At 48.7% G+C, this 13,865-nt stretch overlaps 1 protein-coding gene and 1 long non-coding RNA gene across 22 annotated transcripts in view; one reads left to right on the forward strand and one right to left on the reverse strand.

The window, feature by feature from the left end:
• The window catches only part of Nav2 (neuron navigator 2), a 658,517-nt gene that overhangs the window by 331,697 nt on the left and 312,955 nt on the right, over positions 1 to 13,865 (forward strand). The gene's annotated exons all lie outside the window — the stretch shown is intronic.
• The window catches only part of LOC134483134 (uncharacterized), a 42,548-nt gene that overhangs the window by 19,190 nt on the left and 9,493 nt on the right, over positions 1 to 13,865 (reverse strand). For all 5 annotated transcript variants that reach the window (XR_015651632.1, XR_015651633.1, XR_015651637.1 and 2 more), the window contains one exon: positions 13,561 to 13,713. This is a non-coding gene — a long non-coding RNA (uncharacterized LOC134483134). The remainder of the gene's footprint in view (positions 1 to 13,560; positions 13,714 to 13,865) is intronic.

Consider the following 13,865-nt stretch of genomic DNA (forward strand, 5'->3'; position numbering starts at 1 on the left):
TGGGCACTGCATTCATGTTCTCTCTCTCTCTCTCTCTCTCTCTCTCTCTCTCTCTCTCTCTCACACACACACACACACACACACACACACAAACACATTCTCTCTCACACACACTCTCCCACACATACTCTCTCTCACACACACACTCTCTCTCTCACACACACACTCTCTCTCTCTCTCTCTCTCACACACACACACACACACACACACACACACACACTTAAGAGAAATAAGCACTGCCCTTATCTCTGTTCGGCAGGCAAGCAAGTCAGATGTTTGCTGAAGCCTAGTGCGCAAGTGCAAAGGTCAGATTCAGGTCCATGAGCTCCACTCTGAGTCTGCACCACCTCCCTCAGTGAGTGCTGGAGTGACTGAGTGTCAGAGAAATCCAATGAGATCCACAGACAAAATGACTTCTAGTAATAGTTCAGAGAATGTGCTGAGTGGCTGGGGTACGGGGATGCACCTGATGAGAAGATCTGTGTTTAGTCGAGAGGAAGCATCAGAGTGTCATAAGAGATGTTTACTTAAGGAGGGGACAGGCTATGGCTCTGAGGAGCATGGAGGGGTGGGGTTGGACAGGAGCTGAGCCATAGGAGGATAAGGTGGGTCGGGGGAGAAGGAGACAACAGCTGGGGTGAAAGCAGGATGAACCTATTCTAAGAAGCAATGCGGGCGTGAGTCACACCCCACGGCCACCAGCTGGCCCTTGACATCCTGTGGGGTGAGAAAGGCTGAGTGAGGGAAGGTCCGAGCCCGGGCATTGAATGGTGGCAGGGTGGTGGGAGCCTGGCATGCTGAGAATATGGACATGCATATGCAGAGGTACTTGGGGAGGCCAGAGGAGGGCGATAGATCCTCTGGAGCTGGACTTAGAGGAGGTTGTGAGCCACCTGACTTGAGTGCTGGTATCTGAACTCAGGTGCTCTGCAAAACACCTCTCATGCTGAGCCGTCTCTCCAGCCCCCAAACGAGTCTTTCTTGACTGAGGAAAACAGACATTGTGTTGAAGAGGAGCCTGTGTTATAGGGTGTGACCCGCTCCCTTTCAGGAGCTCCTTGCTCTGTTTCCTGGACAAGCTCCTGGGGATTTCAGAATCTCCAGTGTTCTGGCTTAAAGACGGATAAGAGTGATGTCCTCATCAGGAACTGTGTCTATAATGGGTTCACCACACAGTATACTCCATCACCGTGAACAGTGCACAATCATGAGGAGAGAAGGTGCTCACCACACAGTCGAAGATGATGCTGTTACTCCTGGGTCCAGGTCCAGGTGAAGGGTGATGTGGGAATGCTCAGACAGTGAACATGTCCTCTACAACATCTCTCCAAGCTGAGCTCGTTTCATTACTAGGCACTTAGTACTATTTACCTCCTTCCTGTTAGCTCATCTCCCTCAGTTCTTGCAAGAAACTCACTCCCCGTGAAGTGAGAATCCTCACGTGCTTTTGTCTTTTTTCCATCTCCTGTCGGAACCGCAGCTCTGCCAGCATGTGGGTCTGCAGTGTGAGGCCCTGCCAGAATGTGGCTATACTGTTGTTCCTCCAGAGGCAGCTGGAGAGCAGTGTTCTGTGCAAGTCAGTGGGTTTTTAGGATTGTCTATTGTCCCCGACCCACCTCCATTTCCAGTTGAGCTTTGAGGTGGGATGATGGCTTCTCTACTGCTGTGTTATGTGTGTTCAGTCAGTGAGCTGCATATGATACAGTGAGATGGTGGCTAATCCTATCCCTTCTACGTTGGAGGAGACCAGAGGCATAGGAAAGAAAAGGAAAACCTATACACAGCTCTTGGACTTGCTTGTGGGAGCTAACAATTCACTGGGTGCTACGTCTTCATCTGTGCGTTCGGTGGGCTCTGCCAGGCCTGGCTGGGGCTTTCGGTGCCCTGTTTTCCCCCCTCAAGAACACAGTCCCTAACTGCGTGTTTTGAAATCCGTGCCTCTTTGAAATGAAGTTGGAGTAAGGGGAGAAGCTGGTGCATTTTCCAAGAAGGAACTGAGCCAGGAGGAACAAACCCCATCTTATAGCCCAGGTTAAAAAGAACCAGGAATGAACCGCAAGTGCAGTTGACTTTGGCCCTGAGATCTATAGGGGAAACCAGGGAGCAAAAATAACAAGGAATCTGCGGTGCGAGCAGTATTTGCCTGGGAGTGCTCCTAGCCGTGGGCGTGGACGAGCACTCCAGTAGGGGTCCTGTCCCATCTGCTCTGCAGGCCAAGGCTTGGGGTTGGAAATATACTCACGCAGCTGGTTCTGCTTGGCAAAGGAAGGCATGGAAATACTGTTTCTTGGGAATCCATCACTCACCTGTGCCCCTCTGGAGCTGGAGGCAGAATAAACCAGAGGGGAGGGGCTGCCAAAACCCAACTAGGGCACCCATCATTCATTGCTAAGTCCAGGGTCAAGGCTAGTGTGGGTGCCCACATAGCCTGAGGAGGGGGCAGCAGGGACTTTAGTCTTTAGGGGTCACTCATTCATTTGTCTTTGTCTTTGAGTAGGTACTAGGTGTTTCTCTCTCTTTGAGTAGAAACCAGGGTTTCTCTCGTCTCGGAAGTATTCTTGGGGACGGGGAACACAAACACAAGAATAAAGAAGTTTCCTGTGTTAGGCACCGTGGGGCAAGTAGAGTAAGGAGGTCAAGAGGGGTTGAGGCAACTTCAGATGAAGGGTTCTACAGAGAAAGCATCGGTGATGCAGAGAGCTCTCCCTCTGCAGGGCAGTCTGGTCTATGCTTGGAGCAGCCAATGCAGAGGCCTGCAGCAATGTTAGCCTGGCCCAGTGGTCGCAGACTCAGTATCATGGAAGCCTAGGGCACTACAGCTCATGGCCCGTTCCCAGTCGGTCTGCTGTCACCCTGCCCGTCCTGTTCACCTCAGATCGCCATCTCCCTGAGGAGTAGGCAGGGCCACTTAGGTTTGCTGGGAGGATCAGCACAGATGTCATGCCTAGTACACCACTCTTGCTTCTTGCTCCCTCCACCCCTGAGCATCATCCCTCTCTGCCGTTCAGACTCGTGCTGGCTTCCAAGTGAGTCCATTTCTCCTCCCGTCACCACTTGCACCCTGATTCAGACCACCAGACCATGTCAGAATGCGCTTTAAAGGGGTTTAGTTTATATGTATGAGTGTTTTTGTCTCCATGTATATCTGTGTAGTGTGTGTGTGTGTGTGTGTGTTTGTGTATGTGTGTATATGTGTGTGTATGTGTGTGAGTGTGTGGTGTGGGTGTGGGTGTATGTGTGTGAGTGTGTATATGTGTGTGACTGTGTGGTGTGTGTGTGTGAGTGTATGTGTGTGTATATGTGTATATGTGTGTGAGTGTGTGAGTGTATATGTGTGAGTGTGTATGTGTGTATGTGTGTGAGTGTGTGTGTGGTGTGTGTGTGTGGTATGTATGTATTGTGTGAATGTGTGGTATGTGAGTGTGTGGTGTGTGAGTGTGTGTTTGACTGTGTATATATGTGTGTATGTGTGTGAGTGGTGTGTGTGAGTGTTTGTGTGTTTGTGTGAGTGTGTATATGTGTGTGAGTGTGTTTGTGAGTGTGTGTATGTATGTATGTGTGTGTGTGTGTGTGTGTGTGTGTGTGTGTGTGTGTGTGTGTGGTGTCTGAGGAGGTGAGAAGAGGGTATTGGATCCCCTGGAACTAGAGTTACAGATGCTCATGGACAACTATATGAGTGTATGGAATTGACCTCGGACCTTCAGCAAGAGTAACAAGTACTCTAAACTGCCAAGCCATCTCTCTAGCTCCATAAGAATCCTCTAAAACCTTGAGTCAGGTGGAGCAGTGCCCTCCCATAATCTAACACTCGAAAGGTAGAGACAGGAGGATCATGAGCTTGTGGCTGTGTAGTCAGTTCCAGACCAGCCTGAATAACTTAGCAAGATCTTGTCTTGGGGGAGAAAAACCAACCTGGCTGGAGACTATAGTAAAGTGCTTTTCAAAGCCCAAGTATAGTTAAAAATATGTGTGTGTCACGGCTGGAGTCATGGCTCAGCAGTTAAGAGTGCTAGGTGCTCTTGCAAAGGACCTTGGTGGTTCCTATCACCCACATGCTGATTCACAATCATCTGTAGCTCCAATGCCAGGGTATCCAACATCCTCTTCTAACCTGAGGGTACCAGATACACATATGGTGCACATGCACACACATAGGCAAGCATGCATACACATAAAAATAAAACACATAGATCATAAAATAGCTACAAGTACACGCAAACGTAAATGAATGAGTGATCTCCAATCTATCATCTTACACACGCAAGCACATACACACGCGCACGTGCACACACACACACACACCTTCACACACCTCCCCGAAGTGTCCCATGATTCTCCAGTATTCTCAGGATAAGACCCACATCTCTGTGATGACATGGTGACATGGCGACATGGCGAGCTTTCCCCAGCAGGTCCCAGCTTCCTGCCTACTTCTTGAGCTCTTTCCCTTCGCTTTTCATGCTCTGCTACCTCACACTTTCTTGCATCCCTCTGATAGACTTTACTGACTTTAGCCTCAGGGCCTTTGCACAGCCATAATGGCTCATACCTATCCTTCATATGCACTGCTCCCGCTAACATAGCTGCCACCTTCCTCTACACCAAGATGTCTGCACAGGGCCTTTTCGTGACTTGTTCTCATTAGTATGGCACACTTGTATGCCTGTGATGACTCCTTCCTGCATTCCACCGTAAGCTGCTAATGGCAGGCACCCATCACGTTCCCTCAGCTGTCCTTGGTGCAGATTCACAGCAAGTATACCCAGCTTGACTGTAATGGAAGACCATTTGTGTTCTCTCTTCCAGTCTCCGCCTATCAAGATGGTGATTGATATCCGGAGCTCAGAAACGCATAGCAAACAGGAATGCTGGCAGATGAACAACCTGCCAAGAAAGCATGTCCTGCCTCCACTATCAGAACACGGCTGTTTCCTTTGGCTGAAAGGAGCCGAAAGCCTTATGTACACAGGGAAATGGGGGGTAGACCCGTAGAGTGGAGGCAGGACCAGGGGTGAGGCTCACACAACGACCAAATGAAGGGGCTTTGTGCAGAGCCTAGGGAGGGACCCTGCCTCTCTCGGCAGCCAGGAACCTGGAACATTCTGTGTCAATGTGGAAGTGAATGAATCAAGTTCTGTCTTATGCTGTGCCTGGAAAAACACCAGCACTGTCCTCGCGTAGTCTCTGAAAGCGGAGCTTGGATTTAGTGAGCTGCTCTGTGACAGCCGCTAAGGAAGAAACGTTCGGAGTCTTGCCAAATAGCACAGAAGTGGTTTTGGTGGTTTCTGGATAGGGGCTGGAATGCATGCACGCCACGGCATGAGTTGCATGTAGAGGTCAGAGGACACCCCGAGGGAGCTGATTCTTTCCCTTTTTCATGTGAGTCCTGGGATGGATCTCAGGCGACTGGGCTTGGTGGCAGGTGTCTTTGCCTGCTGAGGCAATCTGGCAGCATAACTTTTACTTTCTTGAGGCCACGTATCCAGTTGGAGATTCAACAGAACAATGAGCCCTTCCTTTCCTCTGCCTCTCCCCGCCCCACTGTGTGCATCGAATCCCCCTCGCCACCAGATGGCTGGAAGGCCAGAGCCTTCAGTTAAAAGCCCACTCAGTGGTGTGAAGGGAAGCTGAGCTGAAAGAAATCGGTAAGAGACAAAGACATCAAGCCTAAGGATGGATTCAAGGTCCCGTGAATGAACTGGAAGTAACATGTTGGAGAAACAAACCTCACAAGCTCTCCACCTGCAGAACGACAGTACAGGATGAACTCACAGGTCAAGTGAAATGAGGCAGAGTCAGTAGGATGGCATCATGGCACCCTTGGCACCCTGAATATTCTGCATCCACGTATAACGCTCACTCCAGTTCATAAAACACACCCTTGATCTCTCAGCCTGTGAGCTTCCTTCCAGTCCTGTGAGGGAGGGCCTGCTCCGTGAATATTTACCATCGACAAGAACACATGAATTGCTCCCGGCTGGCTTGCTTTATTCTGTCTTTTTCTCTTAAGCTTTCATCTCAAATGAAGTTGGTTCTTTAGTTTTGTTTTTATTTATCTATCATCTATCTATCTACCATTCATCTAGCTAGCTAGCTACCACCTATCAGCTATCTCTCTAGCTATTGTTTGTGCATGTGTGCATTACATATGTGCACGTGTATGAGTATGTGGAAACCAAAGGAAGACATCAGGTATCTCTTCCTATCACCCACTTCCTTATTCCTTTAAGGCAGGGTCACTCACTGAATCTGGAACTGGCCAGCAAGCCTCAGTGATCCTTCTACCTCTGCTCACCACAGCACTGGGATTTCGGGTACACACTGTGCTCAGCTTTTGATGTAGGTTCTGGGGATTCAAGCTCAGGTCCTCTAGCTTTTGTAGCAAGCACTCTTAGCCACTGAGCCATCTCCCTAGCCATAGTCTTGATTCATTAAAGAAATATAGACCAGTGGGTAAAGCTGTCTGCTGTACAAGCTTGATGACCTAGGTCCAGTCTCTGGAGCCCATGTATATGAGTCCATTGTCTATTGCTGTGACAAAAACATATGACCAGAGGTAACTAAGGAAGAGAGAGTTTGGCTTATAGAATCAGAAGTATAGAGTATATCATGGTAGGGTGGAGGCATGGCAGCATGGTAGACAGGTCGCAGGTGCAGGGAGCCGAGAGCATCCATCTTTAATGGCAAACACATGGTAGAAAGAGTGAACTTGGAGTAGGATAAGGCTACTCTCAAAGCTCGACCCCCATGGCATACTTCCTTCATCAAGATCTTGCCTCTTAAATCTCCCCAAACGGTGCCACCAACTGGGGACCAAGTGCTCAAATGGCTGAGATTATAGGGGATATTTGTTATTTAAGCCACCACACACTGTGTGAATTTGGATCAGAAGAGCTGATTCTACAAAATTGCCCTCTGACATTCACATACCATGACATACACACATATACACAGACACACACATACACACACATACACACACATACACACACATACACACATACACACACACAGATACACACAGACACACAGATACACACACATACACACAGATACACACACAGATACACACACAGACATACAGATACACACACATACACACAGACACACACAGATACACACACAGACAGACACACAGATACACACACAGACATACAGATACACACACATACACACAGACACACACAGATACACACACAGACAGACACACAGATACACACACATACACACACACAGACACACAGATACACACACATACACACACACAGACACACACACAAACACACACAGACACACAGATACATACACATACAGACACACACACACACACACACACACACACACACACACATTTACAGAGTACCTTTTCACCTTCTAGTTGGCTTTAATAATCCTCTAGGCATAAAATACACTGAGTTCAAGATTCTTCTGGGATCTATCATACCTGGGTTAAAGTTTCAATTCTGTGACTTGGGAATGAGACAGCTCAGCTTGCTCCCTGTAGAACAGTCAGAGAGTTAGCTGTGGTCATGTGCTTAGGACATGTAGTACAGCCCCAAGCACATAATTCTTGCATGCTGCTTTAACAAATGCCATCTCTTTAATTATTAACTGCTCCTCCTGCCACATAGGCCATTGCTTCAGTGCCATGTCTTCAGTTTCTAGACCCACGGTTCTGAACCTCAGAAGCTAATCTTTGCTGTCTATACAGCAGGTAAGTGAGGCCTTGGAACAGCCCCACAGTGCTCCACTGTGGTTATATTTAAGGACAGAGGACATATTGACTTTCTCTTCCTTTCTACTTGTCATTAATGAGCTCGTTATCATGTTTATTTTGTGTTGAAAACTATTACACAGGGTAAATTATTATAATAAAATGTGTTTGTTTGACTTCAATGATTCAGAGGTAAGAAACAAGTTGGGTTGTTTTGTTTTGATTTTTACTGTCTCTGAGCAGTAAAAATCCTTCCAGGAGACTGGCATAACCCAGTTTGTCGGAAAGACACATTGTAAGTAGACATGTGTGGTGTGGGCCAGATGTACAGTAGAGTGACCCGAACACTGGTTTTGCCCCCCAGATCCAACCCTGTGGCTGTTCCTGATATCCAATGCCCAACATTGAGAAAATGACTCAACCTTTAAGGTCTGTTTTCCTTATCAGTGAAGCAGGAGACACAAATGGAAAGGTTTGTCCTGCGGCTAGTTAGAGAATCCAGATTAAATGTTTCCCACGGAAGAGTTAGTAGTGTTCAACATGTTCCCTCCCCCTTTTTCATGTAGAGTCAGAGACATCCTTGTTCTTTATGCTTTGTGTGTACATGGTATGTGTGTGGCTGTGTGTGTGTGGCTGTGTGCATGGTGTGTGTGTGTGTGTGGCTGTGTGTGTGTGTGCATGGTGTGTGTGTGGCTATGTGTGTGCGCGCGCACATGTGACTGTGTGCATGTGGCTGTATGCATGGTGTGTGTGTGTGTGTGTGTGTGTGTGTGTAGGTCCCTATCTCAAGCCAACTAATGACCACTAAAGTGGATCTCTTGAGCCCCAAAGCCTGATGACAAACTGCTTCTCCCTTAGTTATTTGCATCTCAGCACCAACACATGCCTGGTCATTCAGATCAAAGTGCCCTGCTGTCTTCCTCACCCCTGGTCAGCTGCTGATATGTCTGAGTATCCATCCTGCTTCCCATAGTCGCTGCCGTCACTCCAGACTACACTGACTTCCCCTACTCCCCTCAGAGGTGTCTCTGCCTGTATCTCCTGCTCAGGACCCCAGTAGCCAGAGCATTGACAGGCGTGTGAGATGTGCCACCATCTTACTCAGAACCCTGCATTACTTCCTACAGGCACTACGGTTTACTGCCCTTTAGCTGTGTGTCCTAGGTTGATAAGCCTGCTTTCTCAGTCAAAGGTCATATAGTAAGCATGCTAGGCTTTGACATCCTCATCAGGAGTCTGCCATACAGTCACCTCATCCTCTCCACCTCTGCACCTTCCTCCTTCCAAACTTTTAAAACTGGAAATGGTTCTTCTTAGCTGACGGATTAACAAAACCACATTGAGGGCTAGATCTTGCCCAGGCCACTTGGCTGGCCCTTACTCCTAAAAGATAGCCTGGCTTACCCTGTCTTCTGTCTTTGACCATTTTGACACCATCTTTTTAGAGCCTGTGCACTACCATTCCCCCTGCCCACACCCCTCTTCCCTCAGGTCTCCCTTGGCTTTCGTGCCGCTGTGTTTAAGTCTCTGCTTGCAGGTAGCCTCCTTGAGAAGCCCCTCTTGAGCGCCCCACCCCTACTGTGGCATGCTCGCCCTAGCTGGCTAGCTTGTCCTCATTGGTCTTCCCATACCTTCACCAGCATGTCGCTCTATCTGCCATTACCAACCCTGAAACTTCAGCTTATAGAAGATAGGTGCTGCTTTTGCCTGTTGTGTCACTGTTTCTCCCGAGCAACTAGAATAGTTCCTGATATTCACTGGTCAATGAAGAGATGTGAACTCAGTTAGCAGGATCCTGCTTGGCAGCAGGCTGGTTTCAGCCTCAACAGTGCCTCTTTACTATCTTTAACATCTTCAGCATTGTGGACTCTGCCTAGGTGAGGAAGAGTCTGCACGGGCAGTTCCTGCAGATGGCAAGACCTCTGCTTGATTGCTCTTTGGCCTAAAGCTTTGTGCATGTGTGCAGAGCACTCTTGGGGGAAGGGCCCCAGGGAACCAGCCAGACTTTGAAGCGGGGGTTGGGGGTAGACCTATCCAGTTTTGAGAACGCTGATGTCATTGGAACATCTTAGCTGATAAGTGCTTCAGGGAGCCAGTTCCAGTGTCTCTGGAAGAGGTAGGCATGCTGTTTCTGGAGCCAGAGGAGTGCGGAGATAAACAGCAGTGTTTCCTGGATCGAATAGCCGACAGGCTACAACAGTAAGCTGGAAGGCCAGAAGGATGGTGCTTATCAGGTCTAGGTGCGTCATGGTGGAAAGAGCTGATCATTCTAGAAGCTGCGTCAGGAAGCATGGTGCCTCCTAACTCCAGGCACGGATCCTGGGGAGCCTCCTTCTAGGGGCCTCTTAAGGGATGACGCATCTGGAGCAAGCAGGTATACCCTCTTCCTACCCTGCCTGTCTGTGGGTCAGAAGCCCTGGGAGAAACGGGCTTAGATCAGGACTTCCTATAGAAATTGCAAGAGTACCTGCATGTGTACCCCAGGGGTATTTGGTATCCCGCTTGATGCAGTTGTAAATCTAAGTGAGAGGAGGAACCTGGGCTGAACAGTCAGAGCACACAGAGTCAGGCAGAAAGCCAAACCCTATACTGGCTCATTCCCCAAGCAGGGACTAGATCAACCTTGGCACCAGAGCCCAGTCAGGTCATGCAAAGGCACAGACATCTGCACTCACGATAAAAGCGTGTCTGACCCTGGGTACAGGAGAGTTATCTGCTGGGTAGATTTGGGATCCTACAGCATACATCTAGCTCTAATTTATTAATTTATATAGTATTAATAATGATTAATTATAATATATCGATCATGCTATGTTAATATATTGTTACTAGACAGTTACATGATATGAGAGGAAATAGGACAAGAGCCCAGGAGCTCAAGTTAGGCAATTCAAGGTCTTGCACCTAACCTTAGCTCTTCACTGGGACCTCCCAGGCCAGTTAGCTGGCCTTCTTGAACTTTGGAGTTTTCGCTTACACAGTTTCATAGAAAATGGGGACATCATCATCTTCCTGACTTACTAGGATCAGATGAGTGAATACTGTCCTTGTGAGGCCCAAAAACACTTCAGCCACATGTGACTCGACTCTTCACTCAGTTGTATAAAGCAGAGCAATAACAGCAACAATAGACACCCGCACATGTGCCAGACCTTTATCACATGTGTGCCTGGGTGCTCTTCTGTAGCCTCCAGAGAGGCTTTGTAGAATCCCCATGTGCAGGTGAAGCTGCAGGCCACAGCCTTGCTGACGAACTTGCCCCATGCCCTACAGCACTCAAGGGCCTCCAATCCAGATCTCCAGGCTCTCAGCCCAGCCCCAGGGCTTCCTCTGAAAGATAATAGCCCACCTGTCCTGGGAAAGCAGACTCATTTCTCTCCTTCTCTGGAGAAAGTCTCTCAGTCCTAGTGAACTGCAGAGAGTTCCAGCGATGTTTACCAACTCCGAGCTAAGGGATCCAGCTGGGACAGCGACACCCGCCACCCCCAATTCTGGGAATAGAGGAGATTCTACGAAATGGGTCTCCCCCCACATCTCTGAGGGCAGGCATGTGTGGCTGGAGCCTCCACATCTAGCTCAGGCCTCCCTAAAGGCACGTGAGGTAAGTCTGGCAAGGATTTCCTTGAGAAGGCAGAGGCATGGAGACACGCTGTGTTTCCCGTGTTCTGCCTCTAAGGAGGAAGGAATGGAAACCGGGAAGCAGGGCTTCCTCTCCCTGGCTGTTCCACAGGAAAAGGCTCTTCACTGCCTTAAATTCCGAGCTGTTTGCTCCACTTGAATGAAGTAGAATTGGATTAGCTTGGCTAACGGAAAGTGGTAAATGCTGGACATTGGCTTTCAGAAGCTTCAGGCGCCTTCTCAAAGGTAGACACAAAGCACACAGGAAGAGGGAAAGAGGAATTATTGGAAAAAGCATGTCTTTTGTCCTGACAAGAGCAGACAAGGAAGCATGGCCACTGTCCTCAATATCTGAGAGCTGTCCTGATGCGGTCTGATTCTGTGTGGAGGGAGGAATAATAGATGGAAAGAATAGATGGAACTGCATCCAGAAGGGCAGAGAGTGTGGGGGTGCAGTGTGTGTGTGTGGGGGGGTAGTAAGGAGGCCTTCTCTGCAGAGTCTTTGCTAAGGCAAGGATCCAGCCAGGTAGAGGAGCTCAGAGCTCTTGAGTGCTCACTGCACTCTGAGCAGCCATGGTTTTGTGAGGAAATGAATATTGCATTGGCCCATGGTGGGAAATAGTGCAGCATATGGTCAAGGCCAGGCATGCACGGTGGAACTTCCTCCCATAATTCCCACGTGAAATGTCAGGTCATCCTGTGCATTTTGTCTCGGCCCTCAGCTGGAAGACCTGCCTTAGCATTTCTAATTCTGAGACTGAGAGGCCCCATGATTATTCTTCCCTCCTGAAATGACTGCTAGCTCCCACCTCCCTTCCTGAGCTGAGCAAATTCTGCCTCGATGGTTACTGGGTGCATTGGTGGACGAAGAGGCTGGTTGTGTTTCTCCCTCAATTCCCCTGCCCTGAAGTGTCTGCCTTACTTAGAAAGGATTGAGGTAGGAAGGAGGGAGGGAGGAGAGGAGGGAGGCAAGAAAGGAGGGAGGGAGTTTTGAAGTTTTAAGCCATCCTATGTTGGTACTGAGAACCGAACCCAGGTCCTTTGCAAGAACAGCAAGTGCCATTAACCTCTAAGCCATCTCTCCAGGATGGGGGGCAGGGCGCGAAAATCAGTGCTAGTCTCCTCAGAACAAATTGCTGGGAGCCACCAGGTTTCTCACTCAGTAGGTATAGAATGGTGTCTAGGAATTCACATCGGTGATAAAAGGCTGGTGTTGGTGCTGTTGTTTGAGAACCTATTACTATTCTGAGAATCTTTGCTCTGGTAGACCTGTAGTGTGCTTGGCTGTCCTGAGGCAGGCTAGCTCTGGGTGGCCTCCACAGGGTGGAAGAGAAGAACTTTAAGGACATTGTGCAGGTAGACACCTTATGCTAGACTCCAGGCTAGAGACACACAGAGCTGTATTGAAACTCTGGCTGTGTTTATGAGCTATGTGCAGACTGGCAGTTTGCTTAACACTGCCACACTCCCAATGGTGATATGGTGATATGGTAGCTCAGAGTGCTACCTTCAAAGGTCATTATGCAGACTGAAGATGGTGATTTATTGAAAACAAAACTTAGGCCACCTAAGAACACACAGAGACATTCTAAGCCATTCTTATTGTCAGGATGAGATGCGGGGAGTTTCGGACACCCCAAGCCACCTCTCATAGATGTGGGATCTGAACTGAGAGGTTCACTTTCTCCAGGAGTGCCTGTCTGTGAGATCTGCCTATCCTTCACCTCCACCCTGCCCCTTGCTAGAAGGGTAAAACTCATCATCTGGCCAGCCATCCTTTAACTCTTGGTTTAGTCAGCGCTGGCCACACATTGTGAGAGATTGGCTTTTGGCGTGACTCTGTAGGAGCCTGAGGATACAAACCAGATTGTGTGTAAGACACAGGACTAGGGGAAGGGAGGCCACCAAAGGTCTGTTGTTACGGTTCTGATGGAGTACTATAGCCTCTTCCTCCGTTTGCATCCTGCGAGCCCCAAATGAGAAGTCATAATAGTAAAAGTGCAGGCTGATGTCTGTTGCAAACTCAAAACTACAATAAGAAATGAAGGGGTGACTGCAGATGGCATCTGGTGGTTGTTCTGAGGTGGGGAGCTCTGGGAAAATATGCGCCGTGTTCTGCCCTGTTGGGAACACATCCTGAGGTCTTTTCTAGAGTGGCCCCTTAAAATTCTCTACCCTGAGAGTCCTAAGGTCAAACAAATTTGAAAAGCACAGGAGCCCTGCCTTACCCACAGATCCACCTTCTGCAGTTTCAGTTGTCCACCGTCCTCTGGTTCTGGTAGTGCATGTCCGTGACTCCAGCGTTCATGAATGCAAGGCAGAAGAAGAGCCTGCACTTACATAGTAAGTTACCGGGTCAGCCGGGGCTCCATAGCAAGACCCTGTATGGAAAAACAAATCAGTTGCCAGCATCAACCATGCTCTGATGGTATTATATGAAGAAGCCTACGTTTTGAGAAAGGGTGCACGTCCAGATAAAAGGACGTTTACTTCAGTTTGCTACTATTCTCCTCTATCACAGACCACTGCTGTT

Source organism: Rattus norvegicus, chromosome 1 (assembly GCF_021556685.1).
Source record: "Rattus norvegicus strain SHRSP/BbbUtx chromosome 1, alternate assembly SHRSP_T2T, whole genome shotgun sequence".
NCBI lineage: Eukaryota > Metazoa > Chordata > Mammalia > Rodentia > Muridae > Rattus > Rattus norvegicus.